This window comes from Sceloporus undulatus, chromosome 6, assembly GCF_019175285.1.
Source record: "Sceloporus undulatus isolate JIND9_A2432 ecotype Alabama chromosome 6, SceUnd_v1.1, whole genome shotgun sequence".
NCBI lineage: Eukaryota > Metazoa > Chordata > Lepidosauria > Squamata > Phrynosomatidae > Sceloporus > Sceloporus undulatus.
The window spans coordinates 20258732-20284824 of record NC_056527.1 but is presented as its reverse complement, the minus strand read 5'-3'; the positions used below and the strand labels follow the sequence as shown (position 1 = coordinate 20284824).

General features: G+C 38.2%; 1 protein-coding gene across 2 annotated transcripts in view; it reads left to right on the top strand.

Moving 5' to 3' along the window:
• ZEB1 (zinc finger E-box binding homeobox 1) overlaps positions 1 to 26093 on the top strand; it is a 115792-nt gene that overhangs the window by 3617 nt on the left and 86082 nt on the right. The gene's annotated exons all lie outside the window — the stretch shown is intronic.

Sequence of the window (26093 nt, the reverse complement as noted above, 5' to 3'; positions counted from 1 at the left end):
ACAATGCCATTCCAGGGGTTCTCTCCCTTTCCCTCCCCCCCCCTCATTTTTCATGATTTTTGGTTCATCACACCTGTGTTCTCCGATTTATAAGGTGTATTGTTAGGTTTTTCTAACTGTAATATAACATTTAAGCAAATAAAGGATAAAACTCTGTGCTTAACCGTCATCATTGGACAGGCTAGATAATAGATGCTGGATAATAGAGATTTCTCAGCAGTGGGTTCCTGTTTGACTTGCAAATGTTTACTGATCAAAATTGCTAGGGGAAGTTAACCCTTAAACCTTTTGCCACAGATGGACAATTGAAACGGCTCCTTTTGCCAAATCTCCTGTCATAAAGAGGCTGCTTGGATGACAGATAACCATGTTTATAGCAAATCCTATGCAATAATTTTTTGGTCGTCAGATTTAAGGAGGACAAACGGTGATAAACTGACTTCTGTAACTGGTGTTTTGGCTTCTGCCTTAATGGACCTAGTATACATGTCTTTTAAAAGACAGATTTTAACAAAAGGACATCTTTAAACTCCTTTTCTCCACCCCCCTGCATCTAATAAAAAGGTTTATTATCTTTTTGTCTGAATCTGAGGTATGTGCCATTTTTAATCTCTAAATCTGTAATCCAGCATTTATTTCCCTAGGAGTGAACTGCACTGAATTCAGTGGGAATTATTTCTGAGTAGTCATGAACAGGATTATGATCTAAATGTAATTACTATGCTATATGAGAGCTGATGTAGTATAGCGGTTTAAGTATTGGACTAGGACCCTGGAAGATCAGGGTCTGAATCCTGTCTCGGCCATGAAAACCCACTGGGTGACCTTGGGCAACTCACACTCTCTCAGCCTCAGGGAACACAATGACAAACCTCTGAACAAATTTTGCCAAGAATTTAGGTGTTAGGTGCCCCTTAGGGTCACCATAAGTCAGAAACTATTTATGCTAGTTTCCAACTTATGGTGACCCTAAGGAGTTCATATACATATGTGAGGTCACGCACAACAAACTGTGCTATACTCTCCTTCATTGGCTAACAATGTACTTAATAAGAGTACTAATAACACCTTCCTACTGTCAGAGGCATCTATAATCATGTTTAACATTTTCTGTGTCAGGTATTCATTAAAAAATCTCTATAGTTAATACTCAAGTTAAAGCTCTCTAACATTTTTGAATTATTTGGATATTGTAATTGTAATGTAAGCATAATTTTAAAGTTCTGAGTTATCTTCAGTTTCAAATCTGGCAATGTTTACAGCCTTAAATGCAGAGTTAGAAATACAGATTTCTGGCAGAATTTTTCTGAAATCTTTATCTGAAGTGGTATGTGTCTACCTGGGAAATTTCCAGTTCTGAAATATATTATTATTGAAGAAGTATAGATTTGAATATTACATACATACTCTTTCATAGACTATGTGTGAGAATGGAGAAACATGGTAACGTCACATACTGGAGACTTAGGTGGAACGTGGCTTCACGTAATTTGATTTGACATTCATACTGTTCATATGCATCAGCACCAAATATGCACCAAATGCATCTGAAGAAGTAGACGTAAGTCTATGAAAGCTCATGGTGCTACAAGATCTCTCTACAATAGCCTTCATATGTAACACTCACCATAACAGCAGAGGATTAAAAGTGTGCTAAACCACAATTTAACATCATATTCAACTCCTTTCACACTTAACAACAAAAGTTGAAATCTGACAACTTGAGTTTATTTTTAAACTACCTTTCAGCAAGAAGAGCATGTTTCATCACAGATGCCATGTCTAGCTCAGAGAAAATATCAAGTGGCATCCAAGCTCCTTATCCGTTTTTGTGAAAGTGGTTTCCTACATCATAAGAAAGTGTTGTGTTAAAGTTCAGTTGTGTGGTTTAGCTACTCTTTTACTTCTGAAGTTTTTGGAGCAAGTAAAGCGTTGTGCTCAGATCACTTACTTAGTTCAGCTATAATGGCCATTGTATTTTGTACAGCTTAATCTGGAATGTTCATAGTCTTTTATTAAACAGATTTGTAACCCAACTTTTTTCTAAGTAGGCCCTGAAGGTGTCCACTGGTACATGTCCACATTTGGGACAAGAATGAGCTTCCGTCTTTCCTTATGTGGGGAAAAGGAAACAGCTGATGTCTTGGCCTTTGTGGTGGGGCAGAGAGCAGTGCTTTCCAAATGCATCTACCTCCTCACTGACCAGATCTGGTGATGTTCCTGCCATAGAAGTTCATACTCATATAACTATACAGAATTTCCTTGCTGGAAATACTAAATGTTTTGGCCCAATACCAGTTACCTAAATCATAATAGCATTTATGTAATTATTTTTTAACATTCAAAGAACTTAATTTCCATATACTAACAAACCTATAAGACTGGAAATAGAATTTTCCATTTTGTGGATTGGGATACAGTTGAGAATAATTTTCCAAAGACTGCTTAGGGAGTTCATGACTGAGGGGATGTAGAACTAGATACTTGAGCCACTCAGCGCTGGCATAAGATCACTTCCCCGCCCTAAATTTTCCTATAAATTTATATGCAAAAAATCTTGTATCAACTTTGAGACTAAGGTCCAAAACACATCACAGAAATAATCCAGTTTGAGACTGCTTTAATTGCCCTGGCTCAATGCTAGGGAATTCTGGGAACCATGGTTTTGTGAGACATTTAGCTTTTTCTGTTAGAGGGCTCTAACAGTAAACTACAATCCACAGGATTCCTGAACACTAAGACAAGGCAGTTATTCTACAGTGTGTTTTGGACCTAAGTGAAGGAAAGAAATATACTGTATAGCATAAGCTTTTGTAGACATGACCTAATTCAGCAGATCCAGTCTATAGAAATTTATGCTACAAATGTCTTTCTCTCAGTTTGTCTCAAAGATGCTTCAAGATCCCTTTACATGCTGATACAGAATAGCATGGCTAAGTGTTTGAATACTATGAATTTAGATAAAGCGTGTACAGTATATGCTGAGATTTAGCAACAGATGTTATAATTATTCTGTGCTTTTTACTGTGCAGGCCCCAGAGGCCATGCCCCAGGAATTTTGCTTTCATCACCTCTTCCCTGGTCACACTGTGAGCCACTACTCTGTATCAGCCCTTACAATGATGGTGGATTTTGCCCCCAAAGATATTAATTAAAATTATCATAATTTTGTACATCCTGTAAATATAGGCTGTATTCAGACATACTGTAGTGCTAAACCATGCTTTAGTGTTTACAGTAACAGGCCTAGACCTACATGCTTTCCCACACTTTTGGCATGGCTAAAGGAAAATTGGAAAGTTTTATTTATCATCTAAAGTTTGAACTGTGGTTAATTTCAACAGATGATTTGAAACAAGCCATTGTCATGTATGTTGCCTTGACTTTGGCTTGTTTCAAGTTTGTTGCTCTTGTTAACTGTCCTCAAGTCCGTCTTGACTATGGCAACCCTGTGGATTAGACTTCTCCAATACCACCTGTCCTGAACTGCTCTGCTCAGGTCCAGCAGGCTCAGAACCTTGGCCTCCCTGATTGAGTCAAACCATCTGGGATGTGATCTTCCCTCTCTTTCTACTGCCTTCTACCTTTCCTAGCATCATTGTCTTTTCTAATGATTCATGCCTTCTCATGATTTAATAATAAAGTACTAATAATTATTACAATTAATTATTGTTTAGGTTTAGGATGAGGGATATGCTTGCACATGTCAGTTGTTGTATGCCTTCAATTTGTTGTGTACTTTTGGCAACCCTAAGGCCACTCTGTGAGACCAGTTTATAATTATAAATTAGGCCAAAACAAAAACAGCAACAAAATTCAACCTTAATGCCTGTTGAATTCTGTGATTTATGAAACTTTACATTTTTTCCTTCACCATTTGGTTTCTTCCTTAAGAAAATAACAGGTATCTCTTTTTTCTGCTTGTGAACCAAACAATGTTTTAACCTCATATCTTCCTTAGACTCCTCAGTCTCCAGCTAACACTTTCCACTTCTCAGTATTAGGATCAAATAGATACTCTCCTTTGCAGTACCTGTGTACGTTTATACTGTCTGATGTGGAATTGTCTGTGGTGAAGGATTCTATGAAATATATTCCTGTCTGATCTTCAGCATATTATTTTACAACCTCAGCTCCCTGTATGTATATAAAATATACTATAAAATAAGGTGATGAAAACAAATGCACTTCTTTCAGTGCTTGATTTCACTGAATTAGTTTGTTAAAATATCTGACTTTTTTTTTTTGCCTCAAAAGACCTCAGGTATGGTTAGCAAGTTAATTGAGATACACAATAAAATGTAAAATCAAAGCTCTGTAACCATTTACAGAACAATTACAAACTGATCATAGGACTTTATCACAGTGGCAAAAAGGACAGGAACTTAGGGCCCGAACAGACATGCCAAAATAAAGCTGCTTCAGGTCACTTTGGAGGTATGCTGTTTAAATGACACGTGCATCCAAAGAGGCCGGAAGCTGCGCCAAAGCTGTGCTCCGGTTCTTAGAACCGGAGTGTGGCTTTGACATGACTTCCAACATCTTAGGGCTAAGTGTTTAAACAGCACACTTTTAAAGTGGCCCAAAGCAGCTTTATTTTCTCTTGAATAAAGAGGAATTCTAGCACTGCTTTATTCATGGGATAATCGTGATATTGTGCAGTGTTGTGTGATAATCATTGCATTGTCGTGCGATATTGACAGGAGCATTCTGCTATGCTCCCGTCTTTTTTGCCGGTGTGATAAAGTCCATAGACTGATTTCCTCTCTGAAATAGTGATGTCTTGACCTGATGTCTTAAGTCCAAACAAAAAGGGAGCCAGGCAACTCTTGAGGCAAAAGATTTCAAAGTTGAAGTGATATGCACTGCCACTTGTGGTGATATTTTATCCAAGGATATGTAAATATGGATATGTAAATATGGGTAAAGATGTTCTTCAGCTAGTCTGGGCCAAATTGTCCAAGACATTAACAGAACTATACTTCTCACTTTTATTGTCTGGTGAGTTGCATAAATTGCTATCTTATACATTTTGATACACTAATGCTGAAGTGTTCCTTATGATAAATGATAGTCAAGATTACGTTATAGAAGTGTCCAGTTTCTGAGCACACATTTTAAAAGTTGTAATCCTTGAACAATAAGGCCTTTCTTTTTTTTTTTTACCAATTCACATGATTTCTATCCCATTCCTTAAGATACAGAAGAGTGAGTTATGTTTGTAAGTAATGTTTGAATAGAATGAAATTGTATTTGGTTTTGAATGTAATAAATACACACTCGTCCTTCCATTTTTGCGGCTTTGATATTTGCGGCTTTGATTATTCACAGATTTGATTAATATGTTCTTTCTAGGAATATCTAGGTCTTCTAGTGCATGTAAAACTAAAAGTTGCACTGAAAGACCTAGAGATTCCTAGAGAGAATACTCTACTAAGCATTTGTAGATCCTCCGGTGCAGTTCTATGGTCATTGTCTGTCGGACGTTGACCACAGAGTTGCACTGGAGGACCTAGAGATTCCTAGAGAAGTGTCCTCTCAGGTAAAAACATAGTGGTTTTTTTTTTATTTGTGGTTTTTCCATATTCACGAGGGTTTTGTGCCCCTAACACTAGCGAATGTGGAGACATAGGTGTACTGCAGTATAGTATGATGCCCATTTGGGTGAATTTCCTTTATGAAGTAGCATTTATTTAGGCATAGGTCTTTTACTTATTCATTTACTACTGGAGGAGAGGAGTAAGAAGAAATAAGATTTGAAAATCAGAAAGTACTATGTGATCGTTGATTGCAGTTTTTGCCTTAAAATAGGTGTGGGCAACTTCTGAGACTCAAGGGGCCATTTTGCCTTCCAGACCTATCTGGGATACACTTCCCTGTGATCTCCCTGTCATATAGCCAAAAATAAAAGATGGCCCCCAAATGACAAGTTTTGCCTTCTAAATGTAGTTCTTGGGCTGTTAAGGTTTCAAAATGAGCCCAACCTTTCCGGCTCATAGTCACTTTGTGATTCTTTGCAAATGCTTGGTTGCCTTGTAGATGTGATACCTAGGTATAACAGTTAAGAACTCAGATGATAAAAGTATCAGAGTTAGAGACTGAAGATGACATATGTAGGTGCTCAGAGAGAGCACTACCAACTTGATTGCAAGGAGAACAGAAAATTGAATAAGGCTCTAGGTTTGGATAGAGATTATAGCACCACTATACAAGTGCATATTAAGGGATTTCAACCACTGGGGTTTCACCTGACAGTAAACCTATCTGAGTAAGTTTTACTGATTTAACAGGGAAAAAAGCATAACATTCTCTCTCAGATGTACAAATGAATAACTGAACAAAGTAATAAAAATACTAGATATGCAGTGTGTTGTGTTCTTATATACAGTGAATTGTAGGACTTCTCATAATGTGTTAAGCAGAGAATTGCTAAGTAATACTAGTGTTATTTGTCATTTTGTCATGCTTTTTGGGTACCTTTTTCTTATTTAACATTGTCAAGAGACATGATACTTTAAACTTAAAGAAACTTGAAAGCTCCAGGCATAACAAACAGGTCTCCATAGCAAAGTGGTCAACAGTTTCCATGGAAATACTGTCACAAAGCGTAGTTCCTGATTATGGGGAAGCATTGTGTTTTGTAATTAGTCCAAAACTACAGAGTTACCTGTATATAGGGCTTGATGCTGTGACATACTTGAAAATAGTTCCTTCAGGAGTCCACAGGAAAGAGTATGTAGGCCACTCTAGAACACCTTGAAGGTATCTCAGAGCAAAGAGAGCAGAATACAAACACAGTTAATAGTCTTAAACTGAACTAGTACTGTATACAAACTTTTCCAGTGCCCTCACTGAGGGCAGTGACATCCTGTGCAGATTTAGTTTCCGGTCCTGGAAGATCTTCTCTAGGAATTTAGTAGGAAGAAAAGTCCTCAGTATGTTAACAATGTAGGTCCGACAGTAGTATCAGTAAAATCTCTCAACGTAAATACTTACAGTATTTATATATGGCTTGTTAGCAATTGAACAATTATAACCGTATGTAATATAAAATAATTCAAAACCATTAAAAGTAGTTTAAAACACAGACTTTTGAACACCACTCTTTCATAAAGTAAGACAGTGAGTAGTGAATTATGAGGCCTAGCAAGAGGAAATATTTGGATTCTGTTGTGGTGGTCTAGTGGCAACTACAGTGCCATATAACATGATCCTGATGCTGATAAGTGGGCCATACTGACTTCTGACATTCTCAACAGATCCATCACTGGATCCAGTAGGTGTAAGTGTGCCTATCAAAATTGTAATTCTGTGCAATCTGTTAAGGCATACATTGTTCCTATGGCAACTTCATTGGAAGAAGTTCAGTCAAGAAAACTTAAATCATGTCAGTGCTCCAGAACAAACTTTTCTTCCTTGCTGTGTGTAACCATGAACCATATAATGTAAAGCTCACTTTTTATATTAGCTATATTAAAGTCAGATGACTGTGATTGTTCAGTACTTTGTGCTTGCACAGTAACAGGATTATTTTTGTTAGTTTTCATTCTACATATCTGAAAATGGGAGGAAATACTCAGATTACAACAAAACTCTTTGACGTAATTATTGTTTTATCACTTAAGATAACTTTCTTGTCCTTCTGACATTATTATTCTAAATACTAGGTGAATATAGATTGCATTTGTACTAGAAATATGTTTTATATCCATTAAATGCAATTGTATGTCTCTCATTAAATGCTTTTGTAAAGTTGTTAGCGTATTTTGGTTCTGTCCAGTCCATTAGGCTTGTAAGACAGCCCAAAATTATGTGAGTATCTTCATTCCACCCCTGCCCCTATCCCTCAATATTCCCTTCTCTATTTGAATTGCACTGGACACTGTAGTAATATAAACGATGGGAGTCAGATTCAAATGTAGGAAATGAATTCCTTAAGAAAAAAAAATTGCTTGTGTATAGTAGGAAGCTAAAATGCTTTTTGTGAGGTGGCAAAATACTTTGACAGTTATATACTGCTGGGGTGTGGGTGAGAAGAGGAAGAGAACTGCAAAACAATACCAAGAAATGGAAATTTTGTCTGCAGCATGGGGGTCACAGCTGAGACTTTTCTTCTAATGACTCATCTGCATCAGGTTCAGCCACAAGCAGGTGGGGCAGCCTATGGAGCTGCTACCTCTCTGATTTAACTCCTGGCTGCAGATCAGACAGCGTTTGGCCTTCTGGGATCTACTGGCTTCCAGAGCTATGGGGGCACTGCCTCAACACCTGAACCTACTTGGTTATGATTTTGTTAAAAATCACTTTTATGTTGGCTTTTTTGTTTTGTTGCAGGAATATAGCCTCTGAAGTTCATTTTAAAACTTATAATCTACTTTTCTGTTGTTCATAACTTCAAATTCTGTAACCTACAGGGACTGGGGGAAAGTTGTTTAAATAATCTGCATACAGAACAGTCTTGATTTACATTATCCCCATGTACAACATTTCAAATTTACAACATTCTCCAGGAATAAAGTCTCACAGCACAGCATTCTCGGGGCTGCTATGTTGTTGAGCAAGGTGGGAAAGGAAGGGTGAGTTATGTTGGTGTAAGAAAAGCTGACTGGACTGGTGATTATTATTTTTTTACCTACCTAGGTTGGGGGAGCTGGGAGAGAAGAAGAAAGTAACTGCAGTCTTGGCATTGCCAGAAGCCAAGGGTTTTCCTTGCATGCTTATAAGGGGTGTGTGAGGGGGAGGAAGAAAATGGAATGTATGTTTTGGTGTAGCTGTAAAGAAGGGTTTTCTCTGCCTGTTTAGGTGAGGAAGTCATGATACAGAGAGAGTAAATGGGTAAGAGTAACAATAGCCAAAGGGTCTCTCAGCTAAGCATAAGGCAGTAAAAACAATAAGAATCTTGTGGTAACTTAAACCCTGCTTAACACTGTGGACTGATTGGGAAAAGAAATCAGTGAGCATTTTGTTCAAGTTTTTGTTGTGTGCCTTCAAGTTGTTTCCCTTTTATGATGACCCTAAGGCGACCCAACCCTATCATGGAATTTTTTGGCAAGATTTGTTCAGAGGTGGTTTGCCTTTTGCCTTCTTCTACCTCCATCTTCTTTTTCTTTTTTAAGTACAGATGGTTAATATACAAGTGATGTGCTGTCTCTTCTCCTGTTGTGCCCTCTGTGCCAGCTGCAGAAGACGCAGCAGGGAATGTACCGCTTTTCTCCTTATGTGCTTTCTCCACCTGGGAAGCCTGGTGGAGAGGGCATAGTAGAACAGTTCTTACCAACTGCTTTCTTTCTGTGTGCTTCTCTGAAAAGGAACTGAAAAGGTCTCATGGCAAGCCAGTTCATCCCAGTTTAGCCCCCTTGGGATCAATAGTTGCTGTCTCATCTGGACTCTCTGGAGAGCATCTGAACACTTCTCTTGCCAAAAAAAGTAAGCTCTGGTGTTTTGTGCTTTAAACCTCTCTAAAATTGGCAGCGTGTTAAATAAAATTGCCAATTTAGTGGCAACTTCAGCTCTATCAGAATGCACCCCCAATGATTCTCTGTGGAATTGGCTCCCTCAATTTACACCAATGTCAATTACATCACAAGTCCAGGAATACAACCCCAACATAAACTGAGACCTGTTTGTATGCATTTTTCTCCTGTCCTGTGGGGCAATTTTGTTTTAATAAAGATGAGTGGCTGTGTTGATTGTCATTAGCATATAAGCATCTAATCAAGCTGGTGTAACTTAAAAATGTCTGGTAAACTAGCTGTGAAACAAATGTGGTGCGGAATTTTGAAACAAACACAGTAGCTCAAGCAGAACATCCTTCTTCGCATAAAAATATTAGACTGTGTAACTGTTTGCAGAGAGGGTAACTTTCAGGAAGCAAAGCCAATGTAGGCCAAATCTCTAACCCCTTTTCTAATCCATTTGCTAGTACTTCTGGTAGAATATGGATAGGGAACTACTGGTGGTGTGCCACAAGAGCTCTCTGACTGAGAGGGATAAATATCTCACAAAACTACAGATCCCAGAATTCCATAGCATTGAGTCATGGCAGTTAAACTGGTGCCCAAGGTGGATTATTTCTGCGGGGGAGGCTTAGCTACTAAGATCAAAGAAGAAATTGCAAAGGCAGGCTTACTGCTGAACATAAAGAAAACAAAAATAATGACCACGGAAAATCTACACAAATTCAACCTAGATAATGAGGAAATTGAATAGTAAAAGAGTTCCTGTACCTGGGATCAAAATGGGGACTAAAGGCAAGAGAGCAGAAGAAGACTGGGAATGGGGAGAGCAGCTATGAAAGGAGTAGAAAAGAGCCTAAAATGTAAAGATAAGCAATTGAACATGAAAGTTAGAAACACACAAGCCATTGTTTTACCTATTGCCATGTACAGATGCAAGAGCTGAACAGTGAGGAAAGCGGATAAAAGTAAGATCAAATCATTTGAAATGTGGTGCTGGAGAAGAGTGCTGAGGATATCGTGAAAGGCCAGAAAGACAAACAAATGGGTCATTGAATAAATCAAGCCTGAATCCTCCATGGAAGCAAAGATGATAAAGTTGAGGTTGTTGTACTTTGACCACTTCATGAGAAGGCATGATTTAGTGGAAAAGACAATAATGCTAGGAAAGGTGTAAGGATGCAGAAATAGAAGAAGACAGCATGCTAGATGGATGGACTATTAAGGAGATCATGGACCTAAGCGGAGCAGTGAATGATAGGAAGTCTTGGAGATGTCTCATCACTATGAGTTGGGATTTACTCAAGGGCAGTTAACAAGTAACAACAAACCTTTTTTCTATTCCTCGTTTTTAACTTTTTTGCCTGATGAAGAAGCCAGTGAAGCTTTGAAAGCTTGCATAAAATGTATTTTGTGCTTTGGAGTTGGTCCAATACAGGTATCACAATATGTGGATTTTGTTGTATTGTCCTGAACTGTTTCCTCTCTTCCTCCATATGCTTTTTCACGGGGCAGGGAGATTACTTAGTGAAAATACTACCCCATCCCCATGAATGAAGACTGGCTATGGAACTACAAGAAGAGGGGAAGCAAATAATTTGTTCATTTAGACTACACTGAATTTGTTTTATTGTCAAACATGCTGTAATTGGTTATTACATAGGTTTGCATCTGCTTGTACATGCAGTTGAGGTCTGGATTCATAAAGTTTCAATGCAGTGACTTGGTTAAGATCTTTCATTATTGAGGTTCTGTTCTCCCATATGAGCTTACTCATGTTTTGTGATCCTCTGGGGAGGCTCTTTTGTGTCCCATCACCTTCAGGTACTTTTTGACATGGTGTCTTCTAGTCTCTGCTGCTAGAGAAGTTAGTTCAGCATCCATCTTGCTGTCCTTCCATTGACAGATGAAGACCTTTTGTTCTTTGAGGCCTTTGGCAGAGGGAAAGGCCCTTTCAAAATGTGCTGTCCTTTTCTTTTTAATCATCATGTTTTAGCTGTATTAAATTAATTATTAATTAAACAATATATATATATATATATATATATATATATATATAGTGGATTTTTTAGCTGTATCTGTTTGGAAATAGTTACTGTTTCAGTATAGTGTAGTAACTTCCTGTTAGAGATGTGAAAACTTGGTTGTAGTTAAGTTTTGATAGGATTTATCAAAATTAGCAAGTTTCTTTGTATTTGGGATGGAAGGAGGGTGAGATTTAGAAATGTTGAATGTTGACTAATCTGAAGCTCATAGATTTCTCCATCCAGCCACCCGACTTTGAGTGCTTACTTCTTCGAAGTTTGAGTTTGAATCCCTCTATATCAGTGATGGAACCTATGGCACTCAGAGCCCTCTCTGTGGGCAGATGTGCCATCGTCCCAGCACTATATTAACCGATGTGGCATCGGGATTACTGCCTCCCTCCTTCTTCTTTGTTCCATCACTCATCTTTCAACACAGGCAGGTACAACATTCTCTTTCTGCTGGGAATAGTTGTACCTATTGAAGCTGGCCAGTGCAAATGGAGAGGTTTTTTTTTTTTTCATTTAAAGAATTTGCCAACTCTCACAAATGTCTTTGGATTTGGGAATGGAAGAAAGTAACATTTAAAAATTTTAAATGGTGTTAAAAGTGCAACTGACAGTTCTTCATGGTCTCTGTGACACAAATAGTGTTATCTGCACCTGTACAGTGCATAGTTCAGAAATGTATACAGTACAGCTATTACATAAGTTTTTTTGGCAGTAACTCTCCCGTCCGTGGGTGCCTTATTCCCTCAGTTCCTGCCTAAATCCTTAATTCCTTTTCGTCTGCCACAGCAGCAGAATTGAACGGACAGTTAGAGCTATTGTTATGGTCTGTTGACTCGGATTGCTACTTATAGATCCTAACAGTCTGATCACAAAGGTCTTGCTTAACATTGGATGTTCCTTCAGGAATTTTTCATTTTACTTTTGTTTGAGTACTGTTTCACACAGATGTACTCTCTGCAGTGATTCTGAAAGTTCCTTCTCATGTGGCATCCACCATGAGCTTTGAACTGGGCTTTTGCCATGTCTTGTGAATTCAGCAAATTTTGTTCTCTCCTGGTTCTTGAGTTTTGGTTTGTACATACAGCAAAAACTTATTTCCAGTTTAATACTTCAGATGCTTGTTACAGTACATTGTGAGTCAACGTGGGATCAGTTTCCATGTGTAGTTCCACATTCTTACTTCTGTCATAACCCAGTTATGTATCAACTTCCTCTCTGTATTGTTTAATAGTTATATCTTGAGAAGCAAGAATCTCTGGCATTTATATATTGAGAGCTGGAAGGAATAGCCAAAGTGATCTTAATTCAATCAATTTCTTTGCAAAAACAATTTAAGTGCTTTTGAATATTTCAGTTTGTATTGACCTACTTTTCAGAATTTATAAACAGGGTCATTGGAAACTTTCACTGCAGTGTCTTACTTCTGAGTTTGTATTTTAAAGACATAGATAATGGAGCTGTGTTAAATATAGAAATATTGTTGCAACAAATCTTCTTTAGCAACTAATTACAGTAGCTGCTATCTTGATCCCAAAATGGGTCACCTTAATTATAATGATAAACTGTTATTGTGAAGCTTGTACTGAAATGAAGTCACTTAAATTCCGTGCTTTACTAAAGTGCAACAGGTCTTTCCTCCCTTTTTACTTGGGAATCATACCATTTTTTTCTTTACAAAGTTCACTCAGTTTACTTTACTGATTTATTCAGTCCAGACTTAATTTATATCTTCTTCTGAAGAACTCTATTAAATCTATGAAGTCAGAGTCTGTTGCTTCTGTTTAAATGCTATGTTTTCATGCAAGATGAAGTTTAATTTTTTTAGAGAAATAATTTACTACCTCAAGATTGTTGTTACGGTTAATGGTTAAAATTTATTAAAATTTAATATTTGTTTATTAAAATATTATATCCTGCCCTATATCTGAAGATGTCAGGGTTACATGTAATAAAATTTCAGTCCATAAATAGTAATAATTTTGAAAGACTAAAATACATTAAATAACTAATCATTTAAACCAGACACTTTTAAAAACAGCTAAATAATTTAAAATAATGCTGAAATTATGTGCGAATATTGACTGCATATCAACTTTAGTTGACAGCTGAAAAACTAACAACCTTTGACCAGGAGAATTTGCAATGCTCAGTGTGACTTTACTTTCACTACTACATTCTTCAGTTTGAATGCTTGTGGAAGCAGATGGTATTTAAGCTTTGCTCTCAATGTACTCAGGAAGGGGGAAAAGACGTAGTATATGTTAACTTGCAGTAATCCCATGTTTATCTTCCACCTTTGTAGTTGCTTTTGGACAATGGGTTGCCATTTTTTTATTTGAAAATACACCCAGCCATGTAGGGTACTACTTTTTCTTCCCTCCTATTCATCATCTAGCTTTAAATCAGAGATGGACTGGTCTATCCCATTCTAGTCATATGTGGTTCTCTAGTCTTCCATTCTTATGTCCTGGTTGGTGATGGCTGTTTTGATCTGTGATCAGTGCATTGTAGCAATGTCCATTAGGGAAGTAGACAGTAAAATTATGGTGATTCCCCTACAATATAGTTTGCAGAGAGGCCCACTGCATGTCTATTAAAGGCATGAGAAACATTATATTCAACTGCTATGCATGCAGTAATTGTTGATGCGTTGACTGGCTCCTGGTGCTCTGAATCAAGAATTTTATCGCATGGGGCTTAAACCGCTCCCCAGCGTGTTCTAAGGGGGCAGCGGGGGCACGCACGGAACGCAATGGGCCCCGGATGGGGCCCAAAATGCGACTTTATCGCACGGGGGGAGCCGCCGCCGCCTGCTTGTGTTCCGCTCGCGTTCCCCCCCCCCCCCCCCCCCCCCCCCCGTTCACTAGCCGCTCCCCAATTCTGTCCAGACCCCCCCCGCCCCCCCCCCCCCCCCCCCCCCCGCGGTGTGTCCCACCACACACTGCTCTATCCGCTAGAGTGTGAGAGAGACTGACGGACGGCTAGAACGAGAGAACGAGACCGCCACCACGAGAAGCGACTCGAAGCAAGCGCACCCGCTCTCACCCGCCCTGCGCGACGTTTCGCCGTCCCGGCTGCTCTGGCGCTTGCCTGCCGCTCTGCGGTGCCTCGCCGCGAGTCTCTGCTTCCTTCCCGCGCGAGCCGCGCGTCAGCCCCGCCACACTCCGAAGCGACCGAGGCGCAGATGCACTCCACACACACCGCACTCCCCCGGGCGCCGCGATACACACGAAGCCCCCTAACAGCAGACCTCGACACCCTGCCCCATAAGTCGTCGCTCCTGCGCTTTCCCGACAGCCAGCCCACACCTCCCCACTCCGCCCCCGGAGGCGCGCCTGGATGCAGAGAGACGCGAGAGAACGGGAGAAGACTAGGAGATACAGGATTCCTGCACATATTTTTAACAGCAACAAGATGACACTTACCCTTTAATTTGTATTAGGGGACAGCCGTTGTGGTGTGAGACAAAAAGTGTACTTACTGGGTCCAGTATGCGAGCCACTCCTGCACAAACTTAAAATTTCACATTCGAAAAATCTAGTTTTTAGAAACTCAAAGAAGAGACTCAAAAATAGGGGTACAGGTTTAGTTTTCTTATTGGACATTCCAAAGTAGTTATCCAAAAAGCCAGCAGAACTTTTTTCCATGGGTATATCTAACAGATAGTGATATGCTTTCTGATGGTTCATGTACACAAACTTTATCATGCCAAAATATTTAAAATGTGTATAAAAATTACCTTACAGCTATGTTATGAGGTATATATGAAACAAAAGAATTTTGTGTTAGAACTGGTGCCCATCTCCACGAACAGTATCTCATTGTTTAATCTATATTCCAATAAAGGGTATTCCCAAATCCACCCCCCCAAAAAAACCAAACAAATCCCCAAACCTTTCAGCAATTTGGATAAGGGAGCCTCAAACTGAAATTTCTCTTAGGCTCAACAGTTTTTTGTGTTGAAATGAAACTTTAATAGAGGGATATATAGGAAACACAGCAATATAGCTGGTAGTTTCATTTATAAAAGGTAATATTGAAACATTCTTTTCAGACTTGCTTTCAGAATGTTGATTGTTTAGAGCAAGAAATGGTAGGTAGTAAGGAAATAATAAATAAAATCTGAAATCTGACATTTACATATGACTCTTAAAATATCACTGTTACTCTCAATCCACTACAAAGTGTGATACGGTATGTTTATTTTAATCATTTTATAAATAACACGAAGCTATCTTTTGTGCAGCTAAAGCACAAGCTGACATCTTGGGTTCGTGTGACCTCCCACATCTAAAGAATCCCTTTGTGAAGTGAGTCCTGAACATAATCTTTCAGGAGTATGCTCCATCTGTGCCATTTCTCCTCACATTCCATTTCATTGTAGTTGATTTTACAATGTAGGATTCACGTGTAAATGTTCACCTGTGTGGTTGCGTGGTGACTGCGCTAAATTGCATGATGAGTCTGCCTACATAGCTTGAGTCTCCCTTATTCAGAATTCCAAAATCTAAAATGTCTTTCATGGGTGACTAGTGACACCTTTGCTTTCCGATGGTACAGTGTAGACAAACTTGTTTCATGCACACAATTATTAAACAAATATTGTATAAAACTAATTTCAGGTTATGTGTATTAGGTATACAGGAAACATAAATGAATTTCATATATAGACTTGGGTTCCATTCCAAGATATCACATCAAGTATATATTCAAATATTCCAAAATCTGAAAACAATTGAAATCCAAAACACTTCTGGTCCCAAGCATTTCACATAAGGAAGAGTTAACCTGTATCATGAACTGACCAACACTCTAAAATCCACTAAACTCAAGTGAAGCTTTTTTCAAATGATTGGGTAAACAATTAAAATACATTTCCTCCTCTGTTGCTATACTTCCTAATATCTGTATTCAGTGTATTCTTTGCCTGCAGGATATCCTTGGTGTCACCAATTCAGCAGTCAAAGTAGCACAGCTGGAATAGTGTGTTCCCCAAGGCCTGTCAACAGAGAATCACTTGTCTTGAGTACAAGAGCAGTGCCTTCAGTGATGGTACCTTCTGCAGCACTGGTGGCTGGATATCTATGCAAAATAGAGGAAAGGGATGAGGTAGCCTCTGATGAGGTGTTAACAAGGGATAAATAGAGCCTGTTTAATCTATTGTTTTGCAATTGCTACTTCTGTCCCTAGTCCTAAAATCAAACAAGCACAGTGATTAACCAGATCAAATCCAGTTTTTAATCTGGTAAATGGCAATCTTAAAAAGGAAAGTTAGAGAGTGCATAGTAAAGGTATACCTGTAGTTGTTTTGTTGTTGTTGTTTGTTGTATGTCTCAAAGTCCTTTCTGACTTATAGGGACCATAAGGGACAGTTGCTTGATGGGGGGGAGTTCTTGGCAAGTTTCTTTAGAGAGGGTTTGCCATTGCCATCCTCTGAGACAGAGAGTGTGACTTGCTCAAGGTCAGCCAGTGGGTTTCCATGGTGAAGCCAGGATTTGAACCCTGATCTCTAGAGTCCTCATCCAACACGCAAACCACTACATCATGCTGGCTCTAGTATTAACTGTTAACTACTAAATAACAAACTGAAGTGGATAGACAAAGTCTCTATGCCTTCTCACCTCCTTTTTTCTTCTCATCTCTGCTGTCTAGCTAGACATTTTTTATCAGCTTCGAATTTAGGAGTACACTGGTACCCCGGAATACGAACGCGCCGCGTTACGAAATTTCCGGGTTACGAAGAAAAAAACTTTAATTATTTCCGGGTTACGAAGGTTTATCCGGGTTGCGAAAAAACGCCGGCGCTATTTTAAATGGAGCCGCGGCGGAGCCGCGGCTTTTCCCCCATTAGCGCCTATGGCAATTCGGCTAACGAAAGACTTCCGGGTTACGAAAATGGCGGCGGAACGAATTAATTTCGTAACCCGGGGGACGAGTGAAAGAGGATGATGAAATGTAGACTTTGAGTGTCTGGTTGTAGCAGCATATCTTCAGTAACAAAGCAGTAAAGTTTGAGTTGTGAAAGAACAGGATTCTCCTCTAATCAATTTTACTATAGCCATGTATGCTTGCCTGCAACAAGCAAGGTAAATTTCAGCTGCCTTTATTAGCCCTACTGTGCAATGTGAAACACAGAGAAAAAGAAAGCAGATATATCTGCCTCACCAGATACTCAGGTTGTTAAAAACAAAACATCCATAGACACATAAGCATGGCCACCAAAATGGAAATTGTAACAGAAGTGAAAGCTGCTGCTGCTGGTGGTGGGGATAATAATTTGGTGCATTTTAGAAGAAGCCTCCGGAAGGTTCAAAAGGTTTACCTTTACTTATGCAAGGTTTATATAACCTGCTTATTTCATTTAATATGTGCATATCGGTAGTCTCAAATAAAAACCTCTCTAAAACATGTTGAATTAGTCTCCTTTTTGTAGTGTAGAAATTGATTCAGTTTTATTTCTGTACCAATTTTTTTTAAAACAAGTAATGCTTAAGAACACAACTACTTCATTATCTCATCTATACATATAAAGTGATAATGCAGGCAATAAATAATCTTCTGATGTCACTTTCCTTAATAAGGTATTTCAGTTATGCATACATTATTTAAAACAATAAATAATAAACAGAATTCCAAACATTTTCACAGATAACATGTTATTGTACTCAGGGCCCTAGGTTTCAGTAATTCACTTGTTTTCTAAGTACAGTTTTGGGTAGTGGAGTAACCCTCAAATTTGAGTCTCCAAAAGAAAAATGTAACAATGTAAACTATATATGTAAGCAGCCTTACCAAAAAATGCTGTTTCATCTAAAAGTGGTTTCTGCAGCTGGTTCATGGAAATTTAACAGAATCTTCTTTCCTCTCCTTTCTCTTAAAGGTAGAAACTCATTTTTACCAAATGGCTTCTCTTGCCAAATGAATTTTTTTAAAGCCAGTAACAAGAGTCCAACCCATCTCTATGTAAAATGGAATAAAACTAACAAATTCATTTACATTTGCCTGCCCTTTCTTGACTGAGGTGTAAACTTCAATGACCAGTTTAAATAGCTGGAATTAGTGGAATGGTCATTAGCAGCTACTGTACATATTAAGGTATGGTAAGACACTTTTATATGTATTTCTAGTGTTGTGCTCCTCAAACTTTGCTCTTCGAGGCGATTTGGACTTTAACTCCCAGAAACCTCAGCCAGCTTGGCCAAGAATGCAAGATTTTGAGAACTGAAGCCCAAAACATCTGGAGAACCAAAGTTTGATTACCACTGTTCTACAGTAATATAATACTTCAGCTCTAAAATACTGCTTCTCAAAGTGGTGGTCTTTGGGCCAACACCAGTCCAAGAGCAGTCAGATGCTAGGGAGTTCTGTTGGAGTGTGTATTGAGGCAAAAATACAACAGCAGAGTTTTGGAGATGTTTTAACAAAAATAGCTTTACTCAGCAGAAGTCATGAAACAGAAGGAAAAAATAAAACAGTTCAAATGGCACAGTACATAACAGCAAAAATTGAAAAACAGTAAAAAAAAAACCTCCTAGTTCAGCAGCATGTCATTATAACATTACCATTGCAGCAGCATGGAGAGAAGTATTACCAGCAAGGTCACAACCAGCATGGCGAGCACATTCAGAGTGCTGCCAAACTGTACAGAGAGCATGTACAGAAAACTCCCAACAGCATGGAGAGCATGTACAAAGAATGCTCTCAACAGACATTGCAATGCAGTTATACTTTGCTAATTGACTAACACAATCACCTGGTCTAATTAGCTAATTACATGACTGATTGCTACTGCATCATGGACTATACAGTACTTGCCAGTTTACTACACTCTCATCCAGTCACAACTTAGTCACAACTAGCATACCTTATGGTCAGTTTCCAGGAAAACTATGCCAATATAATTATAATGGGGTAGAAATTTGCTGATAGTCCCAGGTATGGGGAGGGAGATTGACGATCTGCCACAACAGCTTGAGAAGCATAGCTATAAGACAATACTGCCTTCTTCCTATTTCTTTTGCTAGAACTAATTAGAATCCTATCATGTTTTGAAGCTAATCCTATGCGTTTTCACTTAATAAATCCTACAGGATTGGTAGAGTTTATGCAATTTAAGCAAACTATTTGCTCACAGCTTCTATGTGAAAGCTTATCTGCTCTTTGAATAAACTTAGTCTCTTTCTCTTTACGGGAGGCTTAGTAGTATCTAGGATTCTCTTCCTTATCTTCTGAGTAACCAATATCCAACATAGAATAAAACTCCTTTCACTAAGTTTGTGTTTACATAAGAGCAGTACAAGTGAGAGCTTTCCTCTGACTTGCATCAGCTTTAGATAAATGTCAAGCTGCCTAAAACCATTGGGTGGTATGTTTGGTTGTACATTCTTTGCTCATGGTGACTGGTAACTGTCCTAAGGTGAGAAGGCTACCTTTAAATTGTTGAAGGAGACAAATTTATTTTAGGAAATGCCTGAAGTATACAGTAGATGGTAAAACGAATATTTAATTGATACAGCATTATAACATGTATCATATGTTTCATTTACAATTACTGTAGTATTTATTACCTGAGTATGTCAAGAAATACCTTTGTCAGATGCCTGGCTGACTAAACAGCCAGATAATATGGCTTACATTGCTCTCTGTATTTAATTTAGACCCTGTGAACAGAGGCCACACCTGCTGTTGTTTCAGGTCTTGTCCAAAACACACTTTAGTAGCTGTTTTTCCTGTTATATTGAAACACATCCTACAGTATTGTTGCCTGAGTTTTGTGTAGCCTCTTTTCTTTGTTCCACCAGCAGAGTAGGTAGCTGCTAATCCCAGGCTTGCTGCCCCAGCAGAAATGCTTGTTCTAAGTGTTTTCTATTCAGCCTGAACAAAAAAACAAAAAATCACCTTTAGCTTGGCAACTTGTAGTTCCATACCAAATGAGTTCAGTCATTATAAACCGGTTGATTTGCTAAGTGGCTCAGTTCTGTAACTTTGTGAGAAACTATCTGTGTTTACTTTCTCAGTTTAAATTGTAAATTGCTTTACTAATTGTCACAAAGAGGCAACATATAAAGTTTATTGTTATTATAATCAGCATCAGTCTTTGTCATTTCCACCATGCCCTGACACTACCATTGTTCTGATTCTTGTTTTGTTGTATAGGGCACCTCTGTCTTGTAACTGTCGTATCCTACTGGCTGTCGTCTGAGAGTTCTTGGTAATAGCACAATTTTACTAGGGAAGCTTCAGTTAATGCAGTTTAAAATGCCTGCCAGACTGTGTTGGAATAGCCTCATACTGGTGACAGTTTAGTAATCTGCAATGGTAAAGTGCACATTACTTCTTGCAAAGTGAGCAGATTTATCAACTGTGTAAGATAAGGGACAAAACGGCCGGGGGGGGGGGGGTGTCAATTTTTCTTGGCCTGTCCTCTGAATTACACAAACGTTTTTTATAAAAAGGTTCACTTTTTTATCTACCTTCAATTTTAAATGTAAAAATGGGTGCTTCACAATTCCTCCCTTTACCTTTTTCGACATTGATTGGCATCCATGCTTGAGTCTGTTTGAGGGATTATCCTAACCATATAGTTTAAAACTGGAAACTTCTAAACCACAATCTTTACTACACCTGTATAGGGCAAAACTGACTACTCTACCTTCATTTATAAAATTCAATAATAACATATCATTTGGGAAGATATTTTTGCTGAGATGTGTAGGGAGAGGTTGAAATACAATATTAATCAATCTAGAATGAACTTCTTAACAGACCAACCAACAAACTGAATTTTTCCAGTTACCAAGATGTTACCTCATTTCCTAAGAAAAGATTTAAAATTAAACACCTTATAAAATTGACAATTATATTTACTCTAAGTACCTAATCATTCTTGAGCTAACTTTTCTATCAGTTTGGCTTGCTATCTTTCTTCCACACAGGAAAATCATCCACTGTTTTTATGCTGCTATCAGTCTGCCCTGTAGTAGTCAGTTATGCCACTCTGGAATGCCTTCTGGCATGGTTTTTCTGGGAAACACCAACTAGGAAACAGCAGGCAATGCAGGGAAATACAAACAAAAAAGTGAATATGATAATAAATATTTTGAAACATATATTGATCACAGAATAACCAAAGCCCAAAGCCAACTAAATATGATGGATGACCAAACATATAATATATTTCCTATTTGATGTTTTGTTTGTTTTGAGACCCTTGTGTGCTTCATGTGTTAGGGTTTTTATGAGGCCATAGAAGGCTACAGCCAAGAAAAGACAAATGCACACACTCCATGTGCAGAATCTAGTACAAAATGTAGTTCTTAATTTTAGCAGAATACTGTACAGTTAAATTCTAGGCAGTTATATCTAGAAATACAAGCCTTTTCAATATTTAAGCGCTCCAGATAGCAGCCCTTTGGCCTTCCCTCTGCTATGGAGTAATAACATTTAAATTGTAGTCATGTCCATTGCAATTGAGTTGTGTTTAGCAACTACCTCTTTCATACAAAGATAGGAATCTCTCATTAGATTATAACCCTGTAATATTAATTCATCTGATCATCTTGATCTGAAAGTAGCCCTTGTATATCTGATTACTATATATTTCTCTTTTTCTACAGTCTCTGCCATGTCTTGCACTTTTCGCATCTATTTAACAACTGTTGTTTGTTAGAAGTGGAAGTATTCGATTTAAATGAAAGAATCCATAAATTTTGGCTGAAAAGCGATTTCAGTCATCACAAGCCTTGCCTAACAAGAGGCATGTTCTTGATCCCCTGTGCCTCCAAAATGCATGAAAGCAGGAACAACTTAGCTTGCACCTTTATATGTACTACATCCTACATATGCCTAGAAACACAGCCAATGAAATTGCTGTCTTCCTTCAAATCTTTGAAATTTGAAGGAACTGGGGATTGCTCCCCACGTTTCAAATTTGGGAGGAAGCTTAGCACTCATCTGTGATTGACTGATATTGGCCACTGTTCAAACGAGTTAAAATTTTCTGAATCACAGCTGACAGTGGTTAGGAGAGGAACCATACTGGTAAAGAACATGCCCTGCACATAGGAATTCCCAAGGCTTAATCCCCAGCAACTAATAGCCTCTGATCTTTTTTCTTGCTATGTTGCTAGTACCACCACCAAAATGACAAACAATTAGGTTTCCTTTCCATTTTTGATGTACAGAAGTCATTGTACTGTTGTAGAGTGATTCCTTCCCCAACTCTGAGCCTGAGAGTTAGGCTAGGGATTTGGTCAGTTCATTGCTGAGGTACCAAGCATACTTTCCTTTTGAGTGACCTCTCAACAAATGTCACAATAATTTCTATTGCAGGAAAAGTTCTTGGGTGCTTCCTTAACCACTACAATCTTAAGATGTCTGGACAACCCCACAAGTACACTGTCAGCTTTTTCTGCAGGGGAAACTTGTTATTATTGTTGTTGTTATTATTATTATTATTATTATTATTATTATTATTATTATTATTATGCTTTATTTATATTTTCTATTTTCTATAGAGTACTACTAAATTGATAACATTTTGATCTTCAGATGAGAATATGACACAGTTTGACAAATGGATAGTAACTCCCATGGGCTTTACAATAAGGGTAAATTGGAAGTAATTTGTGAGATGTAGTATTTTAGGTTTTCTACACATTTGGAGCCTTGCATGCTTGGAAACTATTCAGAGAAAATCTAATATGCAGACTCATGTCTTTCATGTGAGAGTACAGTTAAAGATATTGTTGAGTAGCATGTCTACCAGATTATGTTGGACATCTGTTGAGTTTATGAAAACAGAAATGGGTTTCATATGAATGTACCTTCATATAATAGGTGAGCGGGGGCACACGATATTTCTATAGCCTTCAGATTCCTTAAATAGACAGAATTGTGCATATGAGTGCATTTTAAAGCAGACAAAATCAATCCTCTTTCCATTCCAGAGCAGGAATCACTTGTTTTCTTCCTTTACATACTTCTGTTTTTCTTCATTCCTATCTATTCTTTCTCTGGATTTCCAGACCCCTCTCTATCTCATTTTCTTCTCCTGAAGACAACCACTATACAGAAAAAGATATAGCCCCCATACAGACTGCCAAAATAAAGCTGCTTTGGGTCACCTTGGAGGTATGCTGTTTAAATGATGCATGCGTCCTAAGAGTCCGGAAGCTGCGTCAAAGCTGCGCTGCAGTCCTAAGGACTGGAGCATGGCTTTGGTGCAGTTTCTGGACACTTAGGACACATGCATCATTTAAATAGCATACACCCAAAGTGACTCTCAGCAGCTTTATTTTGGCCTGTCTGTATGGGGCCTAGTACTTGTCTTGGGGAATACAGGTATCTTTGTTGCAGTCATCTTTTATTTATTTAACATGTTTTTATTTCTGCCCTTCAAAATCAGTTCTTAGAGCAATTTACAAATAAGAGGAGCGAGACTGCAGTGCAAAAAAATGTATACAATCAAAAACACAAGAAACAAAATGTAAATCATTAAAAAAACCCATGCAGTCTTCCTGGCCAGAGCCATCTTCCAGCATAATCCAATGGGATATATATTATTTTGATTCTTTCACAACTTGTGCTTGGAATTAAAACCTTACTATTGAAAATTGATTTTAGCAAAGTATTTGATCGAAGTGCTCATTGTTTACACTGATTAGTATATAAATGACTATGCTAAGAATTAAAAGTTTGCTTATATGCATTAAAAGGCAGAGGTGGCATTTAAACTTTAAAGAAACGTAGGGTTTCTCACAACTGAAATGGCTTATATTAGACAGTGTTACATAACACAGAAGAATCAAGCATGCGGTATTTTAAAACTAGGGAAGAAAAATGATTATGCATACACCAGTGTGGTCAAAAGATTCAAAGGCAGTAGTTCACTGACTTGGGACAATTTGTAATCATTCTTGAAAGTAAAGCACCTGCCATTTAATATGCTGCTATTTATGCACATAGAAGAGCATATTAAATTAGAGGTACTGTAAATCTGTGAACTTGTCAGGTGCTCTGTGCACAGGTGGTTGAAACTCCTACATATTTCTAATCCGGATCAAGATGGGAAATTATAGCTGAATGCAAATTTGGATTCTTAATTGGGACATGTATGTTCATTACAAAGGCCAGTAAATAACTTGAATAACATGAAGAATCTTTGCTATTTCGTTGCTAGTGTGCAGTAGTCTTTCTGCTTCATTTCCTGTTGGTAGAGCTTGGATGAGTGCTTTGATTGCTTTGTGTGACCTATGACTTGTAAGACCTTTTAAGAACTAATTACCTGTTTTTTTTTTACTGGAGCCAACATGTGATGTTATGTGTCTTTCAGTGGTAACCATGCGTTGAAAGTGAACTTGAGGTTTAAAAAATAGCAAAAAAATGAATGTGTGGTTATTTTCCAGATTTATTTTTTGATGTGGTCTTGCAAATAGTCCACAGAGTTTCAGGAGAGGCTTGACGATTTTGATCAGCAAAACCCTAGATCTGTAACTCTTGGATTAACATGCAGATTGTTGTGCAGTTTTTGAAATTGGCAATACTGTTCTTGATCCTGAAAAATAACCAAAATGATAAACAGGTTAAAATGTGTTCAGAACGACTATGTAAGTATGATTTTTTCCAGTTTAAAAAAATATGTGTAAATACAATTGAATAGATTTAGGAATGAATTTGCATGAAAACTGACACGAAACAAACTTAATTCATCCTTCCTATATTTACTATTGTATACAATTTTTAATCATCTTGTCTGTGGCCTAAAAAATGTTTGTGCCTCACTGCTCATTTGTTTGGAGGAGTTATTACAGGTGGCTGGTCAAGTGGTTATTTAGAAAAACCTTTTAAAATACATATCTTGTGACTTAGGAGTAACTCAGGACGAAGCAAGCTGCCCCTTTGTGCTGGCTTGGAGGCGGCATCTGAGTGCAGGGTTTAGACATCACACACTCTGACATCGCCCAGGAAGCCACATGGCTGACCACATGTGCGCTGGCTTCACAGCTTTTTGGTGGCATGGCGTTACCACACCACACACAGAAACGCTGAAAAGTCACTGCTGCAATGGAAGGGCAGCTTTTTTCCACTCCAATAGGAGCAGACTTTTTCCACTCCTATTTGGGGTGGAAGCTGGCAGATTGGGGCTGCTGCATCTGGTTGCCATGCCCCAATCCAGCTCTCTCGGAGGCCGATCATGCTGCTCCTTCAACCCTAAGTAAGTCATGCAGTAGTTTAGCCTACTTGCTTCTTTGAAGAATTGTCCAGGTGGAAATTTAAGGCCTGATTAGTTGAAGACTGTTGATTTAAAAAAGAAAGAAAAAGAGCATAATCTATTCTGACTATTTCATTTAAGGATTTTTTTTTATTTCATCAAAACAATAGCATTTAATGCCAAAGGTTTATTTTCAAATTAATGCTTTAGAGTATAGCTGATATAACACATGACTAGGCCTTTGAGTCTGGATTCTTGTAAAGTATTTAGAAGTGCATTGTAACATAGAAGCTGCCTTGTACTGAATCAGGCACTGGTCTACCTGGCTTTCAGCATTGTTTGCACAGACGTGCAGCTCCCTATGAGTTTAAGTAGGGCTATTCTTTAGCC